Genomic DNA, 27,119 nt, shown 5'->3' with positions numbered 1-27,119 from the left:
GGTGAGGCGGTTGCAAGCCAGGCTGGCATTTAAGAGCAATGTTTTACATGACAACTCAGTGTAGTGTGGTGGGTGGTTTTTTTGGGTTTTTGTTTGTTTGTTTGTTTGTTTTGCAGGTTTTGCACAGGCTGACTTTGTAACTGTGTGAGTGTTCGAGGTGAGCCAGGTAGCAGAGAGGAGGAGCGTGGGGTTGCTGATGTCTTGTAAGCCTAATGGTAATTTTGTGCCTCTTGCTATCTTAGGCGCCACAAGGAAGGACAGCTAGAGTCCAACTCTGGAACTGTCGCAGACCAGGGGAGCGGAACACAGCGGTTTGTCCAAGGTGGGGCAGATTGCTGGAAATGTCTGTTTTGATTAAGGTGATGCTGAATAATGGTGCTGTTGTGAGAGGGTTGGTGTTGGCTTTCTTTTTTTTTTTTTTTTTTTTTTTTTGCAGACAATGAAAAGAGACCTCGTGACTGCAGGAATAATCCAGTGGGGTGACTGTGGTGTTTTCGTGTCATGCATGGAATCGGACTCCTGTCCTCCGAAAGCTAAGGTGAGGCACGGGTGCTGGCGAGGGGTCAGGGGAGGGAGGGGATGAGGTTAGGAATTGTAGGGGAGACTTCTAAAGATCGTGTGGAGTGGAAGGCCTGTACAGGAACAATCCCCTTTCCGCAGGGAAAAGGGGCTGGGTTACTGTTCAGCATGATGCTGGCGTGTGCTGGGCAGGGCAGTTCCAGCCTGTGTCTCTTGTTGTTTTGTTGGTTCTGTGTCTTAGACCTTCCTCGGTCTCGGCGTCCTCCTTTTGCTCAAGGAGCACGGCAGGCACCAGCTCTGAGGTCCAGAACGCTGGTGCTCATCATCACGGTCCCTATCGGGCCCTTCTTTTATGGAGTTACAAGCTTAATGCTTGGATCGTTCTCATATTGGAAGTTTAGGGACAGTCCTCTTTTCTGGCATCGTTCTTGGCTGTGTGAGCAGCTCTGCTCTCTAACCGTCCATGTTCACAGACTGGGAATTCTTCCCTGCAACCTGATGTTCTTTAGGTGTTGAAGCCAGGCTTCTTGCTCATACTTCTCAGTTTGGAGAATAAGGTCTTGTCCCAGGACATGATGTTCTACTCTTTCTCAGGCGTTGGCAGAGAGCCTCTTCTTCTCGCTGTCACGGTCCAACAGGTCAATGTTCTCTGATGATGTTTTCCGTCTGGGCTTCATCTTTCTGGCTGAGAGTGTTTTTTGATCTTGGAGGCCTGTAGTTTGTAGTGTTCTGTGTAGTGTCTGTATGCGTGTCTGTTTGGCTTTGAGCTGCCCTGCCGGGGTTGTAGAACCAGAGTTAGGTAGAATAACGGCAAGTGTCTGTGGTTAATACGGTGAATACGCCTAGACTGTTGAGGCCAAGGTTGTCTGGTCATCTGGGGATCGAGCAGCTGTTGTCAGCAGATGAGCGAGGAGAGTAATTTCTGCAGTATTTTGTGAGCAGTGAGGGAATGACCGGAGCCGTGTGGGAGAGACCGCTAGCGTGCCAGTTTTGAGGATGTATTTTAGAAAGTGTGAAGGCTTGTGTGTGTAGGGCTTAATGTTTGAATTCTGTATTTCTTTTAATGGCAGGCTCCAGTTGGTACTCCTAAATCAAAAGGAGATCCCTGGAGTTGTTAAGCTCTCGCTCTGCTAGCGGTTGACTTGCGTGACATTAATGTTTGTACAGATGCAGAGGCCTGAGCTGTGCACCGAAGGGCAACGGGGGAGAGGCGAGTGGAGGGCAGTGAAGAGGTGGGTGAGTGTGTGGCATTGGAGGGAACAAGTGATGGGTGGCTACAGGACTCAATTATAGTATTTCTATTATTATAAAATTTGAAAGTGAGAAGCGACAAGTGCCATGAGAGTGTCGGGCAGTGGGGTGGACTCAGGCAAGGTGAATGGTGCTTGGTGGGCTGAAGTTGCGGTTACTTTTCAGGTCTTGCATGGCTGGTGAAGTTTTAATCCTTGTTTGGTGTTTGCAGGTGCTCCGCCAGCCTCAATATGACAACTGGAACTGACATACCTAGGTGGGTGAGCTGTCAAGGTAAAGGAGATGGAGAACGGGCATAGGTGCGCGGAGGCTGAGGTTTCAGGCAGTATCTCACCACGTACCCTTTTGCTTGGGTTTTTGTAGGTGCCACTCAGGGACGGTGACGTGCGCTGATGAGCAGTTGGAGAAGGTGAGGCAGTTGTGGGCCAGGCTGGCATTTAAGAGCCAAGCGTTACAGGGCAACTTGGCGTAGCGAGATTTTAATATTATGGGAAAGCAAAAAAAGAAAAACACCACCTTAATTTGGGGACAATGTGGGGTGAAAGGCTGGCAGATGGAGGGACAGTCCTGGGGATTACCCTGCGTGGATTACCTGGTCTGTCTGAGTCAGTTACCTGGAGTGGATTATCGGTTGCGGGTCATCCCAGGTGAGTTGTGTCCGCTGTGGATTATTCCAAGCGGACCCCCGGTGTAGGTCATCCCCACACATGTCCCCTCATGCACCTTTCTACCCACACCCCCCTCATCCGTCCCCGTCCGTCCCCAGCTCGTGTCCGTCCCTCCTGCCCCTTCTGTGTCTCTGCACCCTCCCAAATGCTTTCTGCTGAAATGTTCCTCTGTGATTGGTCCCCCCCGTGCCCCCTGCCCTCCTGTCTTGTGCCCTCACTCCCCCCTCCTCCCCTGCTCTGCCCTTCTCCTGGCAGGCACTGTCTTCGGACTGCGCGTGCAGGTCCACTCTCGCGCATGCGCAGATGTCAGCCTTCCTCGCGCATGCGCTGTGCCTGGGAGCAGCATGGCGGTGTGCGGCCGACGGGTCCCGGCAGCGGTGACCGGTGAGTACCGAGGGCACCCGTGAGGTGAGCGAGCCCCTTTCGTGGCTGCAGCGCTGTCTCCTGCCCGCCCGGGGAGCCTCAAGCCGCCCGCTCGGAGCCGAGGCGGGCGGGGGCAGCCCCGGGGAGTGACCCGAGAGCAGAGAGAAGGGAAGAGGGGCAGGAGGGGGTCCCCCCTCCCGGGCGGAGACGCCGGGCACCTCCCCAGCTCGCCAGAGCTCCCCCCGAGCCTCCCCCGGCCCCGTGCAGCTGCCCGCCGCTCCGGCGCGTCCCCTGAAGCCTGTCCCGTAGCACCGGGCCACGCCCTGCCCTGAAGGCTGCGAGGGGGGACCTCAGTGTATCTGGAGAATCCCCTGCAGCAGCAGGCGCTCCGGCCAGGGGCCGCGTGCGGTAATAACGGTCGCTGCTTCTTCTTTCCCTCTCCCAGAGGCCGTGTCGAGGCCGTGGCTGTCCGTTCCTCCCCTGGGAATGCTGTTGACTGCACTCGCCTCAGGCTTGTGTGGGCTGTCTCTGCCCGGCCGCGCTCTCCTTGCGGTGCGGGAGCGAAAATGAACGGATGGAGCGCTTACTGCCTGTGGAGAGGAGCTGCTGCAGCTGAAGCTGGAGAGGTCACAGAAAGGTAAAGAAGAAGAAACCAAAGGCCAGCCAGCCAGCAGCTGCCTCCCGCTGCAGGCGAGAGAGAGCCTAGCCTGCCTCTCCGGGTGAGGAAGGATCCCTCTTTGTACTCTTCAGCAGGCCAGACCGCCAGTGCGCACTGCACAGTCTGTACGTGGAACCTGAAGCACGGTACGGCCACATAGCGCGTGAGTGAGCGTGGCTACGTGTCTAGGAAGCTTTTTGTCTAAGAGCTGTAAGACACCCAGGTATTCTCTTAGGTGGAGGACAGCCAAGTGGCCGGAGTTACAGAAGAGGAGAGAAGCAGAAAGCAGCATCTGACCTGTCAGATTCTCCCAGCAGTGCCGGGAGTGAGAGCTGTGGTGAGTCCCCGGCCCCTGGGGCTCTGCCTCCTCTCTTGTGTGTCCGTGTCCTTCCCTGCCGCTCCCGTGACCCCTACCTTTCCCAAGCTGCTGTGATTTCTTGTTGTTGTTATTGTTTCCTTCTACCTCTCCTCTTCTCTCTATTCTTGTATGCTCTTCCCCCTTTCTCTCTCCCTTTAAATCTCTTGTTCTACCACTTCCTTTTGTTTTGTATCCCTGCACTTTTGTTCTGCTCCCTTTCCTTCCTTTGTTTGTCCTCTGTCTCTGTCATGCAGCCCATTGCTGTTTTTGCCTTTTCCATCTGTTTGTCCTGATCTGCATCTGTCTTCTCCCCCCAACTAATTTCTCCAGCCTGTTTTCTGGCCTGCTTTTCTTTGTGCCTCTGCATGCCTGCCCTGTGCCTCTGCCTTCCTATCTCTCTCTTTCTTTTCTTATCTTTCTTTCTCGATCTCTTTGTCTTGCGTACTGTCACTGGCTTTTTTTTTTTCTGTTCTGTATCTCACTGTCTGTGACCTCCTCTGTGCCCCTGGATGTGTTTGCAGCCCCTGGGTGCAGAGCTGATGGCTGAGGACAGGCACAGGGAAGGGGGTGATGTGCTGTGGGGCTTGGGCAAGGGCCCCTGCTCCTGATGGGCTCCAGCTGGGGCTGGAGGTGGGGCCAGTGAGGCTGAGGGTGGGCCTGGCCCTGGCCCTGCTGTATGAGGGGCCTCCAGCTGTAAAGGGGGCTGCCTGGGCATGGCTGCTGGAGGGGACTGAGTAGTGAATCACAGGCAGGTGCCTCCAGCAAGGAGTGGTTGGTCCATCTGAGCCCTCCCTGACAGAGCAGACACCAGGACGCAGTGCCAGGAACTCCGTGCCTCTGTCGGCCACGTGTGCGAGCCACCACGTTCTGCTATGTTTGTCATTCAGCCCTGTCCAGAACGTAGCTGTGGTAGAAGTTAGATAGCATGCCATGGTCTTGCTAGAAATGAAGCCTGGAGCATTTGTTTTCTTGTAGGAAGCTAAAGCAGGTAGTTTTTGATAATGTTGTTATTGCATGTAATGACATACTTTCCTAGTTAGCTTGGTATGACACCTATTTTTTTCTGCCTACACCCCAGAAAAAGTAAGTTGAGCTTTGCGTCTCTCAGCATCTGAAGCACCACGAGCGGCAGTTGCAGCATTGGACTTCTTGGGAATGAGTGGAGCCGGTGAGCAAAGCACTGTGGCGCTTTTGAGGAGGAGAGTGCCATAGAAGAGTAGAAGAGATTGGTGGTAAGTGGTGTGATGTTGAAGGGCGGTCCTGTTTGGTAGGTTTTATTTTTGGGTTGTTTTTTTTTAGAGGAGGAGCTGGGCGAGGAAGCGCCATCTTAGTTAGCATGGGGTTGTTCTTTTGAGGATGGAATCTGATTCCTGGCCGTTTGAGAGCTAAGTTGAGGGACCACAGCCGAGGAGGGAACAAGGTTGAAAACTGCAGGGAGGGTGTAGTAAATTGATGGGAGGAAGAGGGCTCCCTGGGAACAGTCTCTCTCGGGAAGGTGAAGGGGGAGACGTTAATGGTCAGTGTACGCTGGGCTAGAGTGTTGCAGCCTGGGGCGGTCTGCCTTTTATGCAGTCTCTAGGCTGGATAATGTTTGTGGGCCTGTAGAGGCGCTGGCAAGGGCCGTCGAGGAGCAGCACGAGCTTTCAGTGCTGGCACTTTTGGTGTGGCAGCAATCGTCTGACGTTCGTTATTTTGAGGCCTTTTTTCCAGTGGGTGGCCGTGCGGAGTTGACAGTGAAAGCGGGAGCACTGGCGTCCAGGAAATCCCAGAGCCCTCCTCTGCTCGGAGGCAGTTCACGAGGAGAGAAGTGTTGCTGTGCTCCTTAACAAACAAATATTCAACTTGGCACATAGAGGGTGAGGAGATCTCGGCTGTACTTAGGGTTGAGAAAATGTATGTAGGCATCTGTGTCTGTCCCCTGCCTGTATGTAGGACAGCGGTTCGAGTGAAACTAAAGCTGCCAATGAGTCAAAAAAAGGCCCGGGTGTCTGAAAAATGCAAAAGCTTTAAAGGCCGGTATCAAACAGCTGTACCAAAGGTGCTGCAAAATACTCTGTCCTTCACGTGGTTTTAGTCCTGAGAAACCTCGCCCCAAAAGGAAGAGTTAGATTCCTGCCTAGCTTTAAACTAAGGGGTTTTTCCCTCTCTCTGCTGAATGTCTGCTGCCAGCGTTTCACCGTGGTCGCCCTTTCCTTGGCCATGAAAGTACGAGATGGATGGAAAGGAGCCGTAGCGGTCTGCAAGTACAAGGTACGTCTATGATGCGTGACTGCATTTTTCCTAAGGGACTTGCCGCATGGATTTTAGAGTGAATGTTAAGGATGGGGCGATTTTCCTTCTGTAGTCTTTTAACTAAATATTCAGACACAGGAAAAATCAAATGAGGTGTGGTCTGGAGCATGGTCTGGCCATGGGAAAAAAAAATATTGTGGACAAGGAAAAAAAAAAAGCCACTCAATTTGGGGAAAGTTGGTGTGACCCAGTGGGAGACGGAGGGGTTCTCGCTGGGGATTACGCAGTGTGGGTCCATTGTCCGGTGTGGGTCATCTCGTGCAGGTTATGCCGGGTGAGTTACGTGCTGTGGATTGTCCTGCGTGGACTCCCTGCTATAGGTCATCCTTATGCACCTTTCTTCCCACACGTACCCCTTGTCCTTGCGTGTCCGTCTCTCCCTCGTATCCGTCCCCACTGTCCCGCTCTGTGTTTCTCAGCCCTCCTGACGCGTGGATCAAACTCTACAACTCGGAGAGAGTTATAAAGCAGGCATGTTTATTTGGCACCGGGTGCGTGGGGGATTGCTTCTCCAAAAGCACGCACACTGACAGCACATTTTACCAAAAATGTATCTGGTGCAGGTACACACATTCCTAGGATTGCACAATACAGACATACATGTGCATAAGCGAGGCGGGGTTATTAAAAAACCACTTGCGTTAGCATTTCAGATCTGTCTCTGGCGGTCGTTTACTTCTTCAGGGGTCTGATCTTCCTCTAGATGAACTTCAGTCATTCACTCATGCTCTCCTTTCACTTGGGGATTTCAGCAGTTTCTGAACGACTCCTGTTATCATGTCCTTTGCTTGACATATTAGTCCTTGAGGAATACCAGTTTCTTGACAAGTACCAGTCCCTGATAAGCTTAAGTGAGTTTCAAGGCAAAGAGGATTGTTAGGCATTGTCTAGCAGACAGTTAGTCTCCTAAATCAAGCAGTATGCAGACAGTCAGTCTTCTAAATCAAGCAATATTTAGTAGACAGTTAATTCCCTGTATCACTTGCAAATGCTTTTCACTAAAACACCCCCCCCCCCGTGTGAGGTTTTCCTCCCTTGTGAGTTTTTTTTCCCCTGTGTTTTGCCCGTTGCGTGCCCTGCGCTCTGGTTTTGTGTCCCTGTTCGATGCCCCCCTTTTTGGCGCTGCCTCCCCATGACTCCTCTGTCTCAGGATCCTTGGGGCACTGCCTGTGTTCCCCAACTTGCCCAGTGCCCCCCACCCCCAACTTTTATGGAGATTGTTTCCATTCTAAAATGAAAACACTCTAAATGTGTGTTCACTCTACAAGTGTGTTCATTTATATCAGTTGCATGTCTTTGGTTTTCTTTTGCTGTATTTTTTTTTTTTGTTCCGCTTTTCCTTACCAGTGGTGGTTGTTTTTTTCCTTAATATTAAACTGTTTTTATCTCAAGTCACAAGAGTTGTCACGTTGACCTTTCTGAGTCTCTCCCCATCCCACAGGGTCGGGGGCAGTGAGCGAGCACAGTTGCTGGCTGCGGTTAAACTGCGGCACAAGGTCAGCTGCAAGCCCTGCCTGGCTGATGCTTTAGGCTGTCGATGTCATTCCTAGTGTCTTGACAGTTTGTCTTTGTTCTTTGTCGTTGCTTTTTAGTGCCTTTTCCTCTGCTGTTTTGGGCAGCAGTGGTTGTGGAGCCGCTCCAGGTAGCCACTCTCTCAAGGGCAAGGGGGGTGGCAAAGCCGCAAGCTGGTGCGCAGTCCGGTCGGACGAAGGCAGCCACCTGTCACTGTGGGTCCGGAAGACGTAACTGAAGGCCGTCTGACCGGCAGCTGCCTCCCACTGCGTGCAAGAGACAGCCTGCCTCTCTGGGTGAGGAAGATCCCGTTTTGAAGGCCGCAGCAGGCTAGATCGCCAAAGAGCGCCGCAGGGTCTGTACACATAATTTAAAAAGGGGGCACGGTCAAGTACTGGGTGAGCGAGGCTACGTTTCTAGGGAGCTTTGTCTCATAAGAGCTGTAACGCATCCCCCTCTTTTCTTAGGTCTGGGACAGACAAGCAACTGGAGTGACAGAAGAGGAAGGGAAGAGCGGAGAAAAAAGGGTCTGAACTGGCAAACTCTCCCTGGAGCGCTGAGAGTTGTGGTGAGTCCTGGGCCCTTGGGGCCCCTTCTCCCCTCCTCTGCATCTCAGGGCCTCCTTGGCCCTCCCCCAGCTGCCTCTCTTTCCCTTTTTCTTTCTCACGCTGCTGTGATTTTCATGGCTTCCCTGTATCTCTCATCTTTTTCCATTTTTCTGTTTTTCTCCGTCTTTCTCTTTCCCCTTCTCTCTCTTCTTGTACAGCACCCTTTCTTTTTCTATCTGGGCTCTTGTTCTCCCCTCTCTCCTTCCTTTTTTCCACCCTCTGGCTCTGTCCTGCAGCCCATCACTGTTTTTTCCTTGTATTTCCCTTTGTGCCTTTCTGCATCCTTCTCTTTTTTTTTTTTTTTCTTTGCAGTTTCTCTGGTCTGTTTTCTGGCGTTTGTTTCCTCCCTGTGCCTGTACATGCCGCTCTGAGTCCCTGCCTTCCTGTCTCTCTCGTTTCTTCCCTTTCTTGCTTTATCCCTTTGTCTTGCTTGGTGTTGCTGTTTTTCTTCAATTCTGCCTCTCACTCCATCCTGTTCATCCCTTGCTGTCTCTGGGCCTTCATGCTGTTCCCTGGCCTGTTTTATTAAGTTGATGTGCCTTTGTAGCTCTTTCAAGATTTATCTTTATCTCTCCAACCCCTGTGGCTCTCACAAGTGCATGCTCTCTCTCTTTCAATGCTTTTTTGTTCTGTCTGTCTTGCTCCCTGTCTTGTCGTTTCTTGCTATATCCCTTTGTCCCGATCCTTGCTCATATTCATGTTCTTCTCTGTCCTGCTGTCTATCCAAGGTTTTTTTCCCACCCCCATCTCCATCTGGCTGCTGCCATTTTTCTTCTCTGCCTTCTCCCTTGTCCCTCTTTCTGTCTCTTTTCCTTGGTCAGTGTTTCCCCCCCCGCCATTTTGTCCTGATCTCACTCCTATCCCTATTTATTTTCCTGTTTTTGTCCTTTTCCTCTGCTTCCTTCCACTTTATTGTCTGTTTGTTTCTTTCTCTGTCCCGTTTGCTCTCCTGTCTTTTCTAACTGTGCTCCCCTGTACAGCTGGGTGTCTCTTATTTCCTTTCTCTTTCCCTCACTGTTTTTTTTCTTTTCTGGTATCTCTCTCCCACTGCCTATCACAGCTGATTTTTCCTCCAGAGCTGTCCTGCTCTCTGTCCTTTTATTCTCTCTCTGTCATTCTGTGCTGCTCCCCATGGTTGTTTTCTAATTTCTGTGTCTCGGTCCTGCAGGCCATTGCTTGTATTCATGTTCTTCTCTGTCCTCCTGACAATCTAAGGTTGATGGTTTTTTCCCGTCTCCATCCTGCTGCTGCTGTTTCTTTTCTCTGCCATCTCCCTGTCCCTCTTTCTGTCTTTTTTCCTTGGTCGGTTTTTTTTTTCCCCTTTTTTGTCCAGATCTCGCTCCTATTTTTTCCTGGTTTTGTCCTGTTGCCCTGCTTCCTCCCACTTTATTTTCTGTTTTTCTCTCTGTGTCCCGTTTGCTCTCCTGTCTTTTCTAACTGTATTCGCCTGTTCAGCTGGATGTCTCTTCTTTCCTTTCTTTTTCCCTCACTGTCTTTTTTATTTCTTGGTCTTTCTCTCTCAGTGCTCATCACAGTTGATTTTTCCTCCAGAGCTGTCCTGCTCTCTGTTCCTTTATTCTCTCTCTGTCATTCTGTGCTGCTCCCCGTGGTTGTTTTCTAATTTCGCCGTCTCGGTCCTGCAGGCCATCGCTATTTTGTTTTGCTTCCATTCCCGTGCCCTGCTTTCTGTCTTTGTTTCTCTTTGCCTTTGTTCAGCCTCCCAGCATTTTTTCCTTTCCCATTCCATCTCTCTGTCCTGCTCCCTATCCCTCTTGCTGTCCCAAATCTGGGTTTGTTTACCCAGTGCGCAGTACGCCAGGCTTACGCACAGAGCAGAGGTATTTATTTCTGTAATTTCTGCACAGCGATGGGTACTGTGGGCTAAACCCACAAAGCTAGCCCACCTGCTTGTAATGCTCAGTTTAAATTCTACATTCTCTGTCTTGCAGCTGCACGCTATTTGATTGTTTCCCCTCCATCTCTCTCTGCCTGCGGCTCCCTATCTGTCTGGTAAGCCGTCACTGTTATTTTTTTGTTTCTCCATGTCATTCTGTCTAGCTTCCCAGTCCCCGTTTTTTAATTCTTCCCTCTTCCCTGTAGGCCGGTCCTGTTCCTATTATTTCACATTGTGTTCTGCCTGGTCCTCTGTCCGTATTTATCCATTGCTCCCTCTCTGCCCTGTGGCCTGTCGCACTTGCCCTTTTAATTTCTGCCTCTCTCTCTGTCCAGCTCCCAGTCTCTGGTTTTCCATTTCCTCCCTCTGTGCCCTCTAGCCTGTCGCTTTTCTCCTTTATCCAGCTTGCCGTCTCTGGCTCCCCGATGCATCTGATTTTCAATTCCGCCCCTGTTCTTTCTGTATGCATTGCTGTACTGTTTGTTCTCCAGCTCTCTCTTTTTTTCAGGCTCCTTGTCCCTATTTCTTAATTCTTCCCTCTCTGCCCTCTAAGCATGCAGCTGTATGATTTGTTTTGTGTTGTCCCCTTGCTGTCACCTCTTCTGTCCAACCTTTGATGTCCTGGCGTCCTGTCCCTGTTGTTTCACTGTTGTTTCAGTCCTCCCTCTCTGCCCTGTTCTTGTTATGGCTTTAGCTTTCTCCATCTCTCTTGGTCTGGCTTCCTGCACCTAGTTGTCTTTACCTCCCTGTCGTACTGCCCAGCTCAGGTTTTTCCTGCATCTCCATCCTGCTCCCCATCCTTCTTTGCTGGTCTCTGTCCCGCTCCCTCTCCCTCTTTCTGCTGCCTCTTTTCCTCTCTCTCTCCACTGCTTCTTTGCCCACCTCTGTCAGGCTCCCTGTCCTTCTCTGTCCCCATCCTTCTCTCGCTATCCTGTTTCCTGCCTCGTGCTTTCTCGCTACGCCCCTCTGTCTTGCAAGCTGCCTCTCTTCTCTTCTCTTGTAGTGTTCCGTGCCCTGCTCTTTGTTTTTGGCAGCCTCCAAGTCTGCTCAGCAGCCCGGCGCTCCAGGACACAGCCGACCCACCGTACGTTCCCTGCCGAACCAACGAGCGTGGCTCCTGGAATGACTTGGCAGTCGTTCCAGGGACACGGGGAGGGGATCGGAGGCTGCAAGCTCCAGAGCAGACTCGCTGCTCGGACTTATGTGCGTGACTGAATAAACACTCGCTGTCTCCTTTGACTTCATGGCTGCGTTTCTGCTCCCTTTGCCCGGGGCCAGGGGAGGTGAGGAGCCGAGGGGAGGAGGTGATGCAGTGTGGGGGTCAGGCGATGGCCCCCAGTTCCTGCCGGGCTCCAGCTGTGGGCCGGGGCTGGAGGAGCCCCAGGTGCGGGCAGTGAGGGTGGTGGAGACGGCCCCTCCCTGTAAAGGGGTGGGTGCTGCTGGAGGGGCTGGTGCTGCCCTGCCCCGGGTGGCCGTGGAGGGGCCAGTGCGAGCCACGGGGGGAGTGGAGCGGTCGCCGAGCGCCGCCGGGCTGCGGCTGCGCCTGCAGGGATGGAGAAGGTGAGCGGGGGCCAGGCGATGGACCGGCGGGTCTCGGAAAAAGCCACGAGGAGCGCAGCGGCCGGGCTGGCGCGGTCTGTGTGCGGCTACAGAAAGTGGTGGGGGCGCGGCCGTGCTGCGGCGTGCTGCAGTCAGCGGTGGGGGCTGCCAGCGTCCGCGCTGGGGGTTGCGAGGCTGTGCTGGGGCGCTCGGTGCAGGGGTAACGGTGTGCCCGCAGGAAAGGCTGCTTTTTGTGGCATGCTGGGAACTGTAGTCCTGGGGTACAGGGCTTGCGGTTGGCCGTTATGGCTTCGCAGAGCGTGCCGGGAGCTGAAGTCCAGAGGCACGAGGGGTCTGGTCCGCCATGATGGCTACGCGGAGCATCCTGGGAGGTGTAGTCTTTCCGCACCCAGTGCTGAGCACCCATCCTGTGTTTGCCAGTGTGTGCAGGTAGGTTTAGTTTTTGCTGCCACGCCGCCGCATTGCGCTCGGGCTTATGTGGAGCATGTGCTACTCCTGCGGCCCCGGTGTAGTTTTGTTCTCGTTTTTGTGTGGTTTTCTGTGCGCTTCAAGCCGACTGAACAGAGACACTCTGGGGCGCTTCACGTGCGGGGTTTGGCACTCGCCCGTGCTCAGTGCTGCCGCCTGGCGAAGCAAACCCGGTACTACAGGTGCGAGCCACACAGGCGCCACCATGCTGCTCGCTGCCGGCCGCCGGTACCGGCGATGCGGTGCTGCGGTGTGGTGCCGCCGCGCTCGTTGCTGCCTCCCGGTAACGAAACGCCGCTGCCGCCCCACGGGCACACTGCTGGCGGGCGCTTGGCGTGCAAAGCACAGAACTGGTGTGCCAGTCCTGCACAGGGACAGAGCAGCTCCTCCGCCAGGGACAGAGCAGCCGGCAGGGCGGTGTGCGGGGGGCGCTGCCCGGGGGCGGGTGGGGGCCAGGCCAGCAGTGAGGTGAGGGACCCCCTTTGGCCGGTGCGGGGCTGTCTCCTGCCCGCCCGCCGCCTGGGGCTGGCGGGAGGGGAAGCTTCGAAGCGCCCACCACGGCAGGGTCCCGGTCTGCTGGAGCCGGGTGAGGGCAGCCCCGGGGAGTTACCTGAGAGCTGAGAGAAGGCAAGAGGGGAAGGAGGCGGACCCCGCTGCAGGCACAGGTGCCAGGTGCTTCCCCCAACACAGCACAGCTCCACCTGAGGTGCCCTGAGTGCCGCTGGTCCTGTGCAGCTGCCCCCAGCTCCAGCGCCTCCCCTGAATCCTGTCCTGTAGCCCTGGGCTGCTCACCAGCCCTGTCCTGAAGTCTCTAAGTTGGCCATCAAATGCATTGGATTCTCTCTTAGCGCAGGTGCTGTTAGCAGCAGTCCGTGGAAAGAGAGGCATCTCCAGATGCTCTTGCAGAAGGAGAGGCTTTGGGCACTGTCAATCTGTGGTTGTAATGCTTGCTGCTGATTCGTTTGCTCTCCCAGAGGACGTGCTTCCTCCTTGGAGAATGCTGTTGACTGCAGTCGCCCGAGGCTTGTGTGGTTTGTCTCTGCCCAGTATCACTGTCTTTGTGGCACTTCATGAAGATGGACGGGCGGAACGCTTGTTAGCTCTGGATAGGAGCTGCTGAAGCTGGCGAGGCCAGAGAAGGGTAAAAAAGAAGAAACCCAAGGCTACCTGGCCGGCAGCTGCCTCTCCGTGTGATGAAGCATTTGTCTCTGTAGCGTGCAGCAGCCTAGACCCCCAGCGTGCAGCGCAGGGTCTGTACGTGTAATGCAAAGCATGGAACAGATGTGTAGTGCGTGAGTGAGCAAGGCCACGTGTCTAGGACATCTTGTCTCTGAAGAGCTGTGAGATACCCTCTTTTAGGTGGCAGACAGCCAAGTGACTGGAGTTCAAGGAAAGGAAGAGAGAAGGAGAAAGAAGCGTCTGAATTGGCTGACAGCGAGAGGTGTGGTGAGTTTCAGGCCCTCGGGGCCTCAAATCCGCTTTTCTGTGTCCTGCGCCCTTTCTGTCCCTCCCCTTGCCCGCTCTGTTTCTCACACTGCTGCGCTTTTGTTTGTTTGTTTCCCTGTATTGCTTCTCTTGTCTCTGTTTCTCTGTCCTGTTCTGTCTCCCTTTCTCTTCTTCTACTACTGCTTTTTCTCTTTCTTTCTTTGTGGTTTTGCAGTTCTCCCTCTTTCTTGTGGTGTGTGGTGTGTTCCCCATTTCTCTGGTGTGTTCCCTGGCTTTGTTTTCTTCTCTGTGCCTGTATGTGCTGGCCTGTGTCCCTGCCCTCCTATCTCTCTTTTTAATGTCTTCTCTTTCTCACTCCATCCCTTTGTCTTGCTCACTGTCACTGCTTTTTTTCATTATATATCTGCCTGTCCCTGCGTTCATTCCTCTTTGTTTCCTACTTGCCGCGATCGTTTGTATCACTCCTTGTCCTTATTATTTATTGCTTCACCTCTCTGTCCTTGCTTTTCCTTGCGGTCCATGTATTTTGGTCTTGTTCGCTCACTGTCTCAGTGTCCTGCTCACTGTCTGTCTCTTTCTTCCAGTATCCTGTTGTCTGGTTCCCTCTGCCTCATCTGTTTCCTATATTGCTCTCTCCTTTCTCCTGTCTTTCTTCGCCCCCCTGCCCTGCACATTTTTTTTCCTGTTTCTTCTTTCATCTCTCTGCCTTGGTCCTGCAACCCTCCTCCTCTCTCTGTCCCTCTAATCTTTCTTTCTCCCTCTCTGCCCCATTTCCTTTTTCTTTTTATCATATGCTGTCTTTCATCCTCCCTCTGACTTTTTGTTTGTATATCTCCATATCTCCTGTGCTGTCATTCCTTGCTGTGTCCTGTTTTGTAGCTTAATGTCCCGTTATCCCCCTCTGCACTACTCCCTGGCTTTTTTTCTCACCTTGCAGTCCACGCTTGTGTTTTCTTTCTCCCTCTCTTTGTTCTGATCTGTGCGTGTCTCTTTTTTTCTGTCCACTTCTCTGGCTTGTTATCTGGTTTTTCCCCTCCCTTCTTCCCTTACTTCTCTCATGCAATTTCTCTTGATCTGTTTGTTTTGCTCTCTGCTTTTTTTATCTCTCTTTTTGTCCATCCTGGTTGCTGATCCTGTTTTTCTTCTGCCGTGTCCCAGCAGGGCTTCTCATCCCTTTTTTACTGACTTATCCATCCCACGGTTATTTTCCCTGTACCTTAGTTTATCTGCTCTTCAGTCCTTCTCCTTTGTTTTATTTGTCTCTTTCTCTTCCTGTGTCCTGTCCCGCATGGGTGTGTATTGGTTTTCTGTATATTCTCCTCTGGTAAGGACTACCAAATTGTCGCAGGGGAAGGGTGAGGATACAGGCACAGAGCCTCAAAGTGGGCTCCCAGGATTTATATGCAGTCACAAGTAAAAGCTCGGTATCTCTTTTGCACTTGTGGCTGTGTTTGCAGTCCTTTGTACTTGTTGACCAATTGTCAGAGAGTCCACGGAAGCAGGTTACAGGGCAGGCATCAGGGGCACGGCTGTAGCTGCGGGCTGGGGCCCGAGGAGCCACGGCGGGGCTGGAGAGGCTGATGGCGATGGCCCGGTGTACACTGCGGGGCTGCAGCCTCAGGACATGGTCTGCTTGGGGCAATGTCTTCCTGAGAGCGTCAGGACGGTTTCAATCCACCGGTGCAACAGGCTGACAGCGAGTCGGAGTCGACACTGTCGGGGCAGCTTCTAGTGATTTTCTGAGAGCTGGTGGAGAGGAAAGGGGAAGACAAGTGGCATAGGGCTGCCTCCACCCCTCCGATTACCCGGAGACATTCCAGCCCCTGGCAAAGGTGCTGGGTGCCTCGCTGACTCGGCAAAACTCCTTCGGCCACGCTCACCCCGTGCAGCTGCACCTAGCTCCAGCCTCTCCCCTGAAGTCTGTTCTGTAGCTACAGAATGGCTCTAAACTCTGTTTTAACAGCACCACCGGCCTCAACGCTCTCTAAACACGCGATATTCTCCCTAAATGCAGGTGCCATTAGCATGAGTTGAGGGGAGGAGCAGCGTCTCTGGCAGCTCTTGCAGAAGGAGGCGTTCTTGCCTGAGGAGAGCTACAGTCATCGCTGTGGGTAACGGTTGTTTTTTCCCTCTCCCAGAGGCAGCACTAAGGACTGGGGTGTCGGTTCCTGTCCAGGGATGTTGTCGACTGCATCTGGCTCAGGTTTGCAGGGGTGCATTTGTCCTCGTCGTCGCAGCGGCACAGGCGAAAAGGCAGGACCATGGCCGGACGCTTACCGGCTGCGGAGGGGAGCCGCCGCAGCTGAAGCCGGAGAGGCCAGAGAAAGGTAAAGCAGCTGAAGAATAAAATAAAGAAGGTCCTGACAGTAGCTGCCTCCTACTGCAGATATGAGACAATCCCCCCCTCCGGGAGAGGATGGATCGCTCTTAGCATAGTCTTCAGCAACTCTGCTCACCGAAGTGCGTGGCAGGGTACGTGCACGTGAGGCTCTGAATCTTGGACACCTTGTGTTGTAAGCACTGTAAGATGCCAGTCTGTTTTCTTAGCTGTATGACAGTCAAGTGATCAGAGGTATAGAGGAAGAAGGCAGGGGGAGAGAGAGACGGACAAAGAAAGGGTCGAACCGTCAAAATCTTGCAGCAGCACCTGCTCTCAGCGCTGCGGCGAGTCCCGTCTGCCTGGGGTCGTGTCATATCTTTTCAGCATCACTGCCCGCACCCTCTCTTTTTCTCACCACTGTTGTTTGTGGTTTCTTTTTTTGGTTTTTTTTTTTTGCTTCCCTGCCTCTCTCCCGCTCCAATTCTCCAAGTCCACCTCTTTCTGTTGTTCTACTCTCTGTTGGTTTTTTTTTTTTTCTGTTTGCACTTGTGTCCTGTTACCTGTCCCTCTTTTTTTATCCTCTGGTTTGGCCCTATAGCCCAACACTGTTTTTGTCTTTCTCCATCTCTGTCTGTGTTCTTATCCCAAATTGTTAAATTTCTCCCCGTCTGCACTTCAGCACTTTACAATTCCCACCCCACCACCTTTACCTGTTTGGCTCCACGTCCCTGTTTTTTTCCTTCTTCTGTCTCTGACCTGTATTGTAGAGAGACTTCTTCCAAGTCCCTAGCTTTCAATTTTTTCCCACTCTGTCCCATAGCCCACTCTTGTGGTTTTTTTTCATTTTGTCTGTATTTGGCTCTCTGACTCTATTTTTTAATCTGTCTCTTCCTGTTTAGATCATTAAGTTTTTTTTTTTTTGTATTTCTCAGTTTTTCTCTGTCCACCTCTCTTTTTTTTTTTTTTTTTTTTCAATTCTTCCCCCTGTGCCCTGGGACCAATTGATATTCTTTGTTTTTGTTCATCTCTGTCCGTCTGGTTCCCTGCCACTCCCTCCTGTATGGCCTGTAGTCCATTGATATTGTTTTTCCATCTGGGCCTCTCCCTCTGGCTCCCTTGCCCTATTTCTCAAGCCCACGTCTCTGTCCTGGGGCTGATCGCTGTCGTATTGGGGTTACGTGGCAAGGTTATGTTAGCTGTGGCGGCAGGGCCGGGCAGGGGCTGCAGGGATGGGTTCTGTGAGAAGACACTGGGAGCTGCCTCCGTGCTGGACACAGCCACTTCTAGTTCCAAGACCGCTTTGCTGCCGGTCAAAGCCGAGACCGTCAGCAACACCGGTAGCACCTCTGCGATGAATGTTTTAGAGCAGGTAAAAAATGCTGCGTGCAAGCTGTGATAGAGAAAATGCGAACCAGCCCTGCAGATGCCAAGGTCAGTGAAAAAGGGGATTGGGCGGGGGGCACTCCAGATGCCAGAGCAGAGGTTTCCCTGCAGCCTGTGGTGATGACCACAGTCAGGCAGGCTGTCGTCCGGCAGCGCGTGGAGCACCCCGCAGCAGAGCAGGAGGATGTGCCTGAAGGAAGGCGTGACCGTGCAGAGAGACTGCGCCAGAGGCGTCTCCTGGCAGAATCCGCGACTCCGTGGAGAAGAGCCTAGGCTGCAGCAATAAAAAAAGTTTGAGGACAAAGTAGCGACCGAGACTACATGCGATGAACTGACTGCACCTCTCATCCCGTGTCACCCTGTGTTGCTCAGGGCTACAACGTACAGCAGTAAGCAGTGAAGGTGAGACCAGGAAAAGGGAGAGGGGGTGGGGGAAAGCTGTTCTTTTTAGATTTGGTCTTATTTCTGTTGATTCTACTCTGACTTTGATTGACAATAAATTTAATGGGTTTCCCCAAGTTGAGTCTGTTTACGCCTGTGATGGTCATTGGTGAGCGATCTCTCTGTCTGTATGTCCACCTACAAGGTTTTTGTTGTATTTTGTCATCCTGTCTCGCTGAGGAGCGGGAGCTATAGAGCAGCTCTGAGGGCACACGGCAGCCATCCAATATTAAGTCACTGCAGTTTCCTCCCATCGGGCTCCCGGTCTGTCTTCTTGTAAACGTTGGCTATGTTTCTTGCACCTGACCACTTCTGTAATTTTCTTTCTATCTCTCCAACCCTGTCTTTTTAATTCTTGCCTAAGTTGCTTCAACTCAGTAGGTATGTACATTTTTTTGCCACCTTATCCTGTTTCTCTGACCTAATTCTAATTCTTTGATCGTGTTTCTCGTACCCTGTCCCTTTTCAAATTTTCTTCCTATGTCTCCCTCTGATCAGCTCCTCTACTTTTTAAGTCTTGAGTATGCTACCTGTATCCTGGCGATTTCAAAATTTTCTTGGTATGTCTGCCACTCTCCATCTCCCTGTCTGTAATTCTTAATTCTTGCCTCTGTTTTGTGCCCTGATACTTTTTAGACTTTCAGTTTCTTTGTCACTAATTTGTTAGTTCCTGGTTGCTTATGTTTGTTGTAGGTTGCTGCTTCTCAAAATTTCCTTTCTACATCCACCTCTATCTATCTCTCTGTTTCTAGTTTTGATTTTTGCCAATGTTCCCGCCCCCCCTTTATAATTTTCACCGTTCCTTGTCTTGTCTTTATCTTGGTGTTCTGGTGGTTCCTTCTGCATTCCTTCTGCCCTCTATCTCTTATTTACTGCCCTATACCCGTCTTTTTGTGTATTCACGCAATGTCTTAGCTCTCCTCTCTGTGCACACTTCTCTGGCTCCACATGCCTCGTTTGCAGCATCCCGTTTTCCAGTTCCCCATCCCCCGCCTTTTCTCTATGTCCTTCCTCCTGCTTTTCTCTTTCCTCTTTCTCCCTGTATCCTGCTGCATTTTTGGATGGAGCCTTGTAGCTAACTCACTGCTGGGATTTTTTTAATGTGCATTCATGAATAGACTTTTCCTGCCTCCTCTGTGCCCCTGGATGTGTTCGCAGCCCCTGAGTGCACAGCTTTTGGCTGAAGACAGTTGCAGGGGAGGGGGTGATGGGCTGCAGGGCCTTTGGGAAGGGCCCCTGCTCCTGATGGGCTCCAGCTGGGGCTGGAGGTGGGGCAGCCCCAGGTGGGGCCAGTGAGGCTGGTCCTGCAGTGTGAAGGGGCTCCAGCTATAAAGGGGATAGAGAGGGCAGGAGTGCTTGAGTGAGCTGATGAAGGGGAACCAGCTGAGGAGTGAGTCCAAGAGGGTTCCAGAGGCAGGTGCCTCCCAGCTGTCCTTTTCAGAGCACACACCACCATGCTGTGTTGGGAGCTCAGGAGCTCTGTCCACCATGTGTGTGAGCCACCACATATCGGGGCAGCCTCACAGATGAGGAGCATCGAGGTGTCCACTGTGTGCTGCCGAACAGCTGAGGGTCGGGCAGGAGGCACCGGACAGGACCAAGCGTCAGAGAAGGAGAGAGGAGTCATGGCGGTGAGGGTCTCCTGCCGGCACCAGGAGCTGCGGTCAGTTGCTCGTCCCGTTCCCTGCATTCGGGTTCATGTTTGCTACCCTTCTGCAATTGTCTCCCATCCTCTTTTCCTCTGTCTCCTCCTCTGTCCATCCACATATCTGTATGGCTCCCAAAAACATGTTGTCATTTTGCCCACTCTGCCCTGTACTGTGTAGTCCTAAATTTTTTCCTTATGTTTCTCTCTAACTCGCTCTCTCTCCCTGTTTTAGTTTTCCCACATTTTATTGCACATCATTAATTTAAAAAATATATTTTTATGTATCATCTCTCTCCTTGACTCAATTTCTTATTACATTCCCCTGCTCTAGCAGTCCATCAATTTCACAAACTTAATATCTCTTCCTCCTTCTATTTCACTGTCTTTTCATGTTTTTTATATATTCTTGCTCTTTTATTTATCCCATTAGTTTTCAATTTTTATTTATATATATGTATACTTCTGACCAGCTCCTTGGTCTTATTTTCTCATTGTTCCTTCTGGGAATTGTACTTTGTTGTTTTCTAAATTTTGCCTTTACAGCTCCGCTCATCGTGTTCTCTGTCTGTGTTTTTCATTTCTTTGTGCCTGTCTTCTATGTTTTAAATTCCGCTGCGGTGATTTAATCTGTGTAGTTTACAAGCCCTCTTTGGTTCTTCCTCTGTTCCTCATCCCTTTGCATGGTAAATTTTATTTCTACTTTTCCGTTTCAGTTTGCCATTAGTATTTCTCTGTTGCTTTTGACATTTTCTTTTTACTTTTATTTGCTGTCTTTACATTTTTCATTTTTTCCTGTTGTAATAAGTGCCTTTACTTTCTACATTTTCTTTCTACTGTTGTTCTAGGTACTTGTGTTTCTAAAAAGTTTTCTCTATGCTGCTCTCATCTCTAACCATTTCAATTTCCTACTTTTATCTCTGTCCTTATTTTGTCATCTGTTAATTAGCTATTGTATTTTGTTTGCCTCACTGCCTTTGATATGTTTGCTATGTTTCTGTTAGTTTATTGTCCCTAGTTTGAAAGATTAACGTGTATTTCCCTAATATGCCTCACTCTTAAAAGCTTCTTTATACGTCTTCTTTTTTTCCCAACTTGATGTGTTTCCTCCAAGTTCTTCTTCTGTTTTCTTAGCATCCTTGCTTTTTACGTTTTTCTACGTCTCCGGTTAGGTTTATTGTCACGTCTTGTCTTTTTTTTTCCCCATTTATTTCCCTCCTCCCCTCGCTTTTGAAATGTTTATTCTGTGGCTGCATTTTTCCTTCCACGTCTTTGTTTTTTGGTATTTCTCCTCTTTCGTTACTGTTGGCGCCCTTTAGATTTTCCTTCTACGTCCCTGTTTTAGTTTGATGTAAGTTTGTTTATTTTTTTTCGTGCTAATCTCCCTACTCCCTGTAATTTAAAAGATTTTGGACATGTATCTTGCTTGCTGTCTTTATTTCTTGGTTTTTAAATTATTTCTCACGTTTTCTCAGTGCCCCGACTTCTTCAGTTTTCTTAATACATCTGTTTTAGGAAGCTGTCTGTATTTTTTTTTTTCAGTTTTTGTCTTATTTTCTCTAACACTCGCCACGTTTCTGTGCCTACTTTTCTTCTGTCTGCTGTCTTTCAAGAAACTCTTTATTTCCTTAGCATTCTTGGTTTTTAAACTTTCTTGCTAAGTCTCTTTTAGCTTGCTGTCCCTATAATTTTAGCTTTCATTTCATTTCCCATTTCCCCATTGCTTTTTCAGGAGTCATTCAGTGCCTACTTTTATGTGCTTTGCAGTTTTGACATAATTTCTTGCTGTTCCACAGAACCCTCACTTTGAAAATTCCCTTTCTACATTTTTATTTTTGTTGGACGACACTTTTTTTTTTTTTCATTTTTTCCTTATTTCCTTAATCTTCAATTGCTTTTGAAATGTTCTCTTGACTTCTGTCTGGTTTCTGCCTTTATTTTGCTATCTATATTTTTTTTTAATTATGTCCTGACTATCTGTAGTGCCCTCGCTTTAAAAGTTTTGTAGGTCTCTTAGGTGGACTGTGCTATTTGGGAATTTGTAACCCCATTTCTTTATTCCCCGTTGGTTATAATCTGTCTAATTCTGTCCCAATTGCTATCTTTAACTTGTTCTCTTGATCCTGAATCATGTCTCATCCTCCCTCCGCGCCATTGCTTTTTAACGCCACCTTTGTAGTTCTCCATTTTAGTTGCGTGTCAGAAATGCCTTTTTTGTTGTGGTTGTTGTTGTTCCCTGATAACTATTTGCCCTTTTTACATACATTTCTTGTGGTTGGTCCCCTTATTTTTTAGTTGTTATATGTCCTTACTTAGCAGCTTTGTTTTTTAGTTTTTCTTTGTAGGTTTCTATTTGTATCCTGGGCATTTTTTTTTTTTTCCAGTATTTGCCTTTACTTTCCTAATTATTCTGACTTACCTATTTCTTCTCTTTCTTCTGTACAGTCATGTAATTATTTTTTTTTTCTGGCTCCATTTTAGTTTACCCATGCTGTTTTTTTTTTTCTTCATTTCCTAATCCCCGTTGCTTCTAAAATGCTGAGTCTCCTTTTTATCACTTTTGGTCTTCGTTTTTCTGCATTTTTGTTCTAATTATTTCTTTTTCCTTACTGCTATCACATTTAAGAATTTATATCTGTCTGCATTTTAGTCGGATGTTGCTATTACTTTAGTGCTTTTGCTTTTCAAGTTTTCTAATTTGACCTTGTCTGCTATCATAATCTTTAATTATATTTTCTTTTTTTTTCCATAGTGTCATTGTGCTTTACGTTGCTTTTCATAATTTTTCTTGCTGTCGCTACCTGTTTTCTCCTTATAACCTTAATCTTATTTGCATCTACATTTTTTCTGTACTTTTATTCTGTTGGCTATCTTTTAAAAAAAAAAATGTTTCTTGTCTGTGTTCACGCCTTTCATTTTAAAACTTGCTTTCTAAATCCTTGTTACAGTTTGTAATTTCTGGTTTTAAAATTTTTCTCTATTTCCCTGATACTCATCACCGAGTGACTTTTATTATGTTTGCTCGGGTTTTTTTTTTTCGTTATTTCTTGTCTTTTCTTAGCATCCTGGCTTTTTAGAGATTCTTTTTACATCTCTGTTGTGGTCTACTGTCTCTATTTCACTAATGCTTGATGTATTTTCGTTTTTTTTTTCTTTTTTTTTTTTTTTTTGTTTCCCCTCTATATCTACCTTTATATTGGTCACTTATTTTTTTTTCTGCATTTTTTTTCTTGTCTGTTTTTAGCGCCGCCATTTTTACAAATACCTGCCTCTGTTTGCGTTTGAGTTCTCGGACTGTATTGTGTGTTCCTTCTTCTCTTAAACCTCGGGCTTTAAAAATTTCCTACTTTTGTGTCTTTCAGCATTATTACTTTTTAACCTTTCCCACCCCCTCCTCAGTTTTCCCTAGCGCTGTCGCTTTTTAGATTTTCCTTCTCTATCTACGTTTTAGTTTCACATTGGTAATTTTTTTAATTTATTTTTTAATTAAGCCCCTTGGTCTTATCTTTTCATTGTTCCTTCTGGGAATTGTACTCTGTTGTTTTCTAAATTTTGCCTTTACAGCTCCACTCATCTCGTGTTCTCTGCCTGTGCTTTTTATCTCTTTGTGCCTGTCTTCTACCTTTTAAATTACGTTTCGGTGATTTCATCTATTTAGTTTACAACCCCTGTTTGGTTCTTCCTCTGTTCCTCATCCCTTTGCATGGTAAATTTTATTTCTACTTTTCCGTTTCAGTTTGCCATTAGTGTTTATCGATTTTATTTCATTTTCTTCATCCCTGTCACTTTTGACAGTTTCTTCTTACTTTTATTTTATTTGTACTGGTTCTGGCTAGGATAGAGTTAATATTTACCTGAGCTGGGTGGAGAACTGAAGCTGGTAGCCCCTATGGCTGGGATAGTTAACTAATTAGCTAACAGCTGGGGTTAATTTACCCAAATTAGCCCAAGGGCTATTCCATCCCATCTGACATCATGCTCAGTATATAAGTGAGGAGGGTGCTGAAGGGAGTCTCCCTGCTTCTTGGAAGAGACTGGGTGTGAAGATTTGTTGTGAGCTGTTGTACTGTATTTGTGTTCCATCACTGTTTTGTTTTCTTCTGTCATTACTGTTAAATTTACTTTTTGTTCAATCTCAACCCACGTGTTTGTTTTTTTTTTTTTCCTTCTGGTTTTCTTTTGTTTGCCAAATCTCCTCCTATTCTCTCGGAGAGTGGGGGGAGTGAGAGAGAGACTGTGTAGTCTGGTCCCTGTCGGGGCTGAACTACGACAGTTATTTTGGCGCCCAGCGTGGGGCACGAAGGGTTGAGATAATAACAGATCTGACTTTTTTTTTTTTTGCTTGCAAGAAATTTGTTTATGCATGCTCGTTGTATTGGTTGTCAGTTATTGGTCATGATGTTGCAGTGGTTGGTTATGTTGTTGTATTGTCTACGCTCTTGTATGTACTATGTGTTCCCAGTGGTGGTGGGAACCTCAGGGAAAATGATGAGAATTATCCTTCTGTTATACTATGCCATATACATCTATGACATGGTGACATCAATGGCCTTAGAGATAAACTGGTATTCCTATGCCGACAGCTTCCCGAATTCTTTCACTTCCAGGGTAGTTAAACCACTTTTTGAGAACTTTCAAGATCTGGGGAATATTCAAGCCACTATGATGATGTTGTTATGTATCTTGAATGTGTGCCAAGTCTTGTCTAGGGCTGCAAACCCACTTTTTGGGAATCTCCTCCCGAGATTTACCCTAAGGCAAGATACTAATATGTGGCATGGTATGAGGGAGAACAAACTGACCTGCACTGTAGGGACTCAAACCCCAGCAACAGGCATTGCAGCTGAATCAGAGGGTGAACCCGTGCTAGTTTCAGTTGCCCCTGTATACAAGAAGACTTGGAAGCGGCAGTCAGCTCATTTAGTGAGGGATGAAGAAGCCCCTTGTAGGACGGAGCAGGAGGAAGAAGAGGAAGGTTTATTTGCTTCATGCCCAGGAAGAGCTCGGCAGGCAGGCTCTTCCCCAGAGGAAGAACTCCTAAAGGAGACAGTGAGCACCCGATTTCTATCCCTGAGCGAGCTGCGAGACATGCAAAAAGATTTTAGCCGTCATCCTGGGGAGCCCATTATCAGGTGGCTGCTGCGGTGCTGGCATAAGGGGGCCAATAGCTTGGAATTAGAAGGCAGAGAAGCTAGGCAACTGGGATCCATTTCTAGAGAAGCGAGCATTGACAAAGCAGTTGGAAAAGGGACACAAGCCCTCAGCCTCTGGAGGCGACTCCTGTCAGGCGTGGAGGAGAGATATCCTTTCAAGGAGGGTATAATGTGTCATCCAGGCAAGTGGGCTACCATGGAGAAGGGTATCCCGTACCTGAGGGAATTAGCTGTGCTGGAGATTATTTATGATGACCTGGACAATGATCATTTACCTAAGGATCCAGATGAAGTCAGGTGCACACGACAAATGTGGCGGAAGCTTGTTCGAAGTGCACCATCATCATATGCCAACTCATTGGCAGTTATGACCTGGAAAGATGGAGAGGAAGAAACAGTGGATGAACTGGCTGGCCGACTGTGGCAGTACGAGGAAAGCCTGTCTTCCTCCCTACGGGCCTGTGTCTCGGCTGTGGAGAAAATATCCCAGGAGTTCCAGCAATTCAAAGCAGACATATCCCATTCCCCACCAGTACGGGCCAATATTTCAGCTATTAGGAGTAAACGTTTCCCTGCTCAAGAGAGATGGTTTACATGGCGAGGTACCCTGTGGGTTACCTTGCGTGACCAAGGAGAGGACACGAGGGAGTGGGATGGGAAGCCTACCTGTGCCCTAGAGGCACGGGTAGGTGAGTTGCGTGGAAAAAACATTGCAAATAGAAGTTCTCCCCGGAAAATTGTTGCACCAGTCTCCAATAGGCAGAGTAGAAGGAATAGCTTTAGTTCTGACCCTCTTGAAGGGACATCTGGTGCATATTTAAAAGAAATGAACAATGAATACTGTGGCCAGGATTAGAGAGGCCCTGCCTCCAGCCAGGTGGAGGAGAGGGATAACAGAGTTTATTGGACTGCGTGGATCCGATGGCCTGGCACGTCAGACCCACGAGAGTACAAAGCTCTAGTGGATACTGGTGCACAATGTACCTTGATGCCATACAGACATAATGGGGCAGAACCCATTTGTATCGACACTAGCGCTGTCGCTTTTTAGATTTTCCTTCTCTATCTACGTTTTAGTTTCATGTTGCTAAGTTTTGTTTTTTTTTTTTTTAATTAAGCCCCTTGGTCTTATCTTTTCATTGTTCCTTCTGGGAATTGTACTCTGTTTTCTAAATTTTGCCTTTACAGCTCCACTCATCTCGTGTTCTCTGCCTGTGCTTTTTATCTCTTTGTGCCTGTCTTCTACCTTTTAAATTACGTTTCGGTGATTTCATCTATTTAGTTTACAACCCCTGTTTGGTTCTTCCTCTGTTCCTCATCCCTTTGCATGGTAAATTTTATTTCTACTTTTCCGTTTCAGTTTGCCATTAGTGTTTATCGATTTTATTTCATTTTCTTCATCCCTGTCGCTTCTGACAGTTTCTTCTTACTTTTATTTTAATTTGCTGTCCTTACATTTTTCATTTTTTCCTGTTGTAATAAATGCCCTTACTTTCTAAATTTTCATTCTACTCCTGTTTTAGGTAGTTGTGTTTTTAAAAAGTTTTCTCTATATCGCTCTAATCTCTGACCATTTCAATTTTCTACTTTTGTCTCTGTCCTTATTTTGTCATCTCTTAATTAGCTCTTGCATGCGGTTTGCGTCACTGCTTTTGAATTTTTTGCTATGTTTCTACTAGTTTATGGTCCCTAGTTTGAAACTTTAACATGTATTTCCCTGATCTGCCTCACTTTTAAAAGCTTCTTTATACGTCGTCTTTTTTTTTCCCCACTCGACGTGTTTACGCTAATTATTTCTTCTCTTGTCTTAGCATCCTTGCTTTTTAGGTTTTTCTACATCTCTGGCTTAGTTTTTTTTTTTTTTTTCTTTTTTTCCCATTTATTTCCCTCCTCCCCTCGCTTTTGAAATGTTTATTCTGTAGCTGCATTTTTCCTTCCACGTCTTTGTTTTTTGGTATTTCTCCTCTTTCGTTACTGTTGTCGCCCTTGAGATATTCTTTCTAAGTCTCCGTTTTAGTTTGATGTAACTCTGTTTATTTTTTTTTGTGTTTATTTCCCTACTCCCTGTAATTTTTTTAAAAAATTATACCTTTATCTGTCTTGCTTGCTGTCTTTATATTTTGGCTTTAAATCATTTCTCGCCGTTCCTTAGTGGCCCAACTTCTTCATTTTTCTTAATACATCTGGTTTAGCTAGCTGTCTGTAATTTTTTTTTTTTTTTTTAGTTTTTGTCTTATTTTCTCTAACACGCACCACTTTTCTGTGCCTACTTTTCTTCCGTCTGCTGTCTTTTAAAATTCTATTTATTTCCTTAGCATTCTCGGTTTTTAAACTTTCTTGCTAAGTCTCTTTTAGCTTGCTGTCCCTATAATTTTAGCTTTCATTTTATTTCCCTATTCCCCATTGCTTTTTCAGCATTCCTTCAATGTCTACTTTTATGCCCTATGCAGTTTTTACAGAAGAATTTCTTGTTGTTCCACAGAACCCTCACTTTGAAAATTCTGTTTCTACACTTTTTCTTTTTCTTTTTGTTTTTTTTTTTGTTTTTTTTTTTGTTTGACGGCACTGTGTTTTCATTTT

The 27,119-nt window shown here is 48.3% G+C and overlaps 2 long non-coding RNA genes across 7 annotated transcripts; both read left to right on the top strand.

Moving 5' to 3' along the window:
* Positions 1 to 305: 305 nt before the first annotated feature.
* On the top strand, positions 306 to 1,739 carry LOC147600411 (uncharacterized). The gene is made up of 3 exons (XR_015258606.1): positions 306 to 322; positions 437 to 538; positions 1,687 to 1,739. It is a non-coding gene; the product is annotated as an uncharacterized LOC147600411 (long non-coding RNA).
* Positions 1,740 to 2,755: 1,016 nt separating this feature from the next.
* On the top strand, positions 2,756 to 11,367 carry LOC147600410 (uncharacterized). Of its 6 annotated transcripts, none has more exons than XR_015258665.1 (8): positions 2,756 to 2,822; positions 3,247 to 3,605; positions 3,695 to 3,796; positions 4,926 to 4,985; positions 5,987 to 6,067; positions 7,551 to 7,605; positions 7,702 to 7,976; positions 8,089 to 8,183. It is a non-coding gene; the product is annotated as an uncharacterized LOC147600410 (long non-coding RNA). The 6 variants fall into 6 exon arrangements; XR_015258664.1 differs by having other exon boundaries at positions 4,896 to 4,985; XR_015258667.1 differs by lacking the exons at positions 4,926 to 4,985; positions 5,987 to 6,067; positions 7,551 to 7,605; positions 7,702 to 7,976; positions 8,089 to 8,183 and adding an exon at positions 11,127 to 11,367.
* Positions 11,368 to 27,119: the final 15,752 nt, after the last annotated feature.

This window comes from Chlamydotis macqueenii, chromosome 5 (assembly GCF_036417535.1).
Source record: "Chlamydotis macqueenii isolate bChlMac1 chromosome 5, bChlMac1.mat, whole genome shotgun sequence".
NCBI classification, from domain to species: Eukaryota; Metazoa; Chordata; class Aves; order Otidiformes; family Otididae; genus Chlamydotis; species Chlamydotis macqueenii.
Note: the sequence above shows the minus strand (reverse complement) of the source record. Positions and strands in the feature narration are given on the sequence as shown.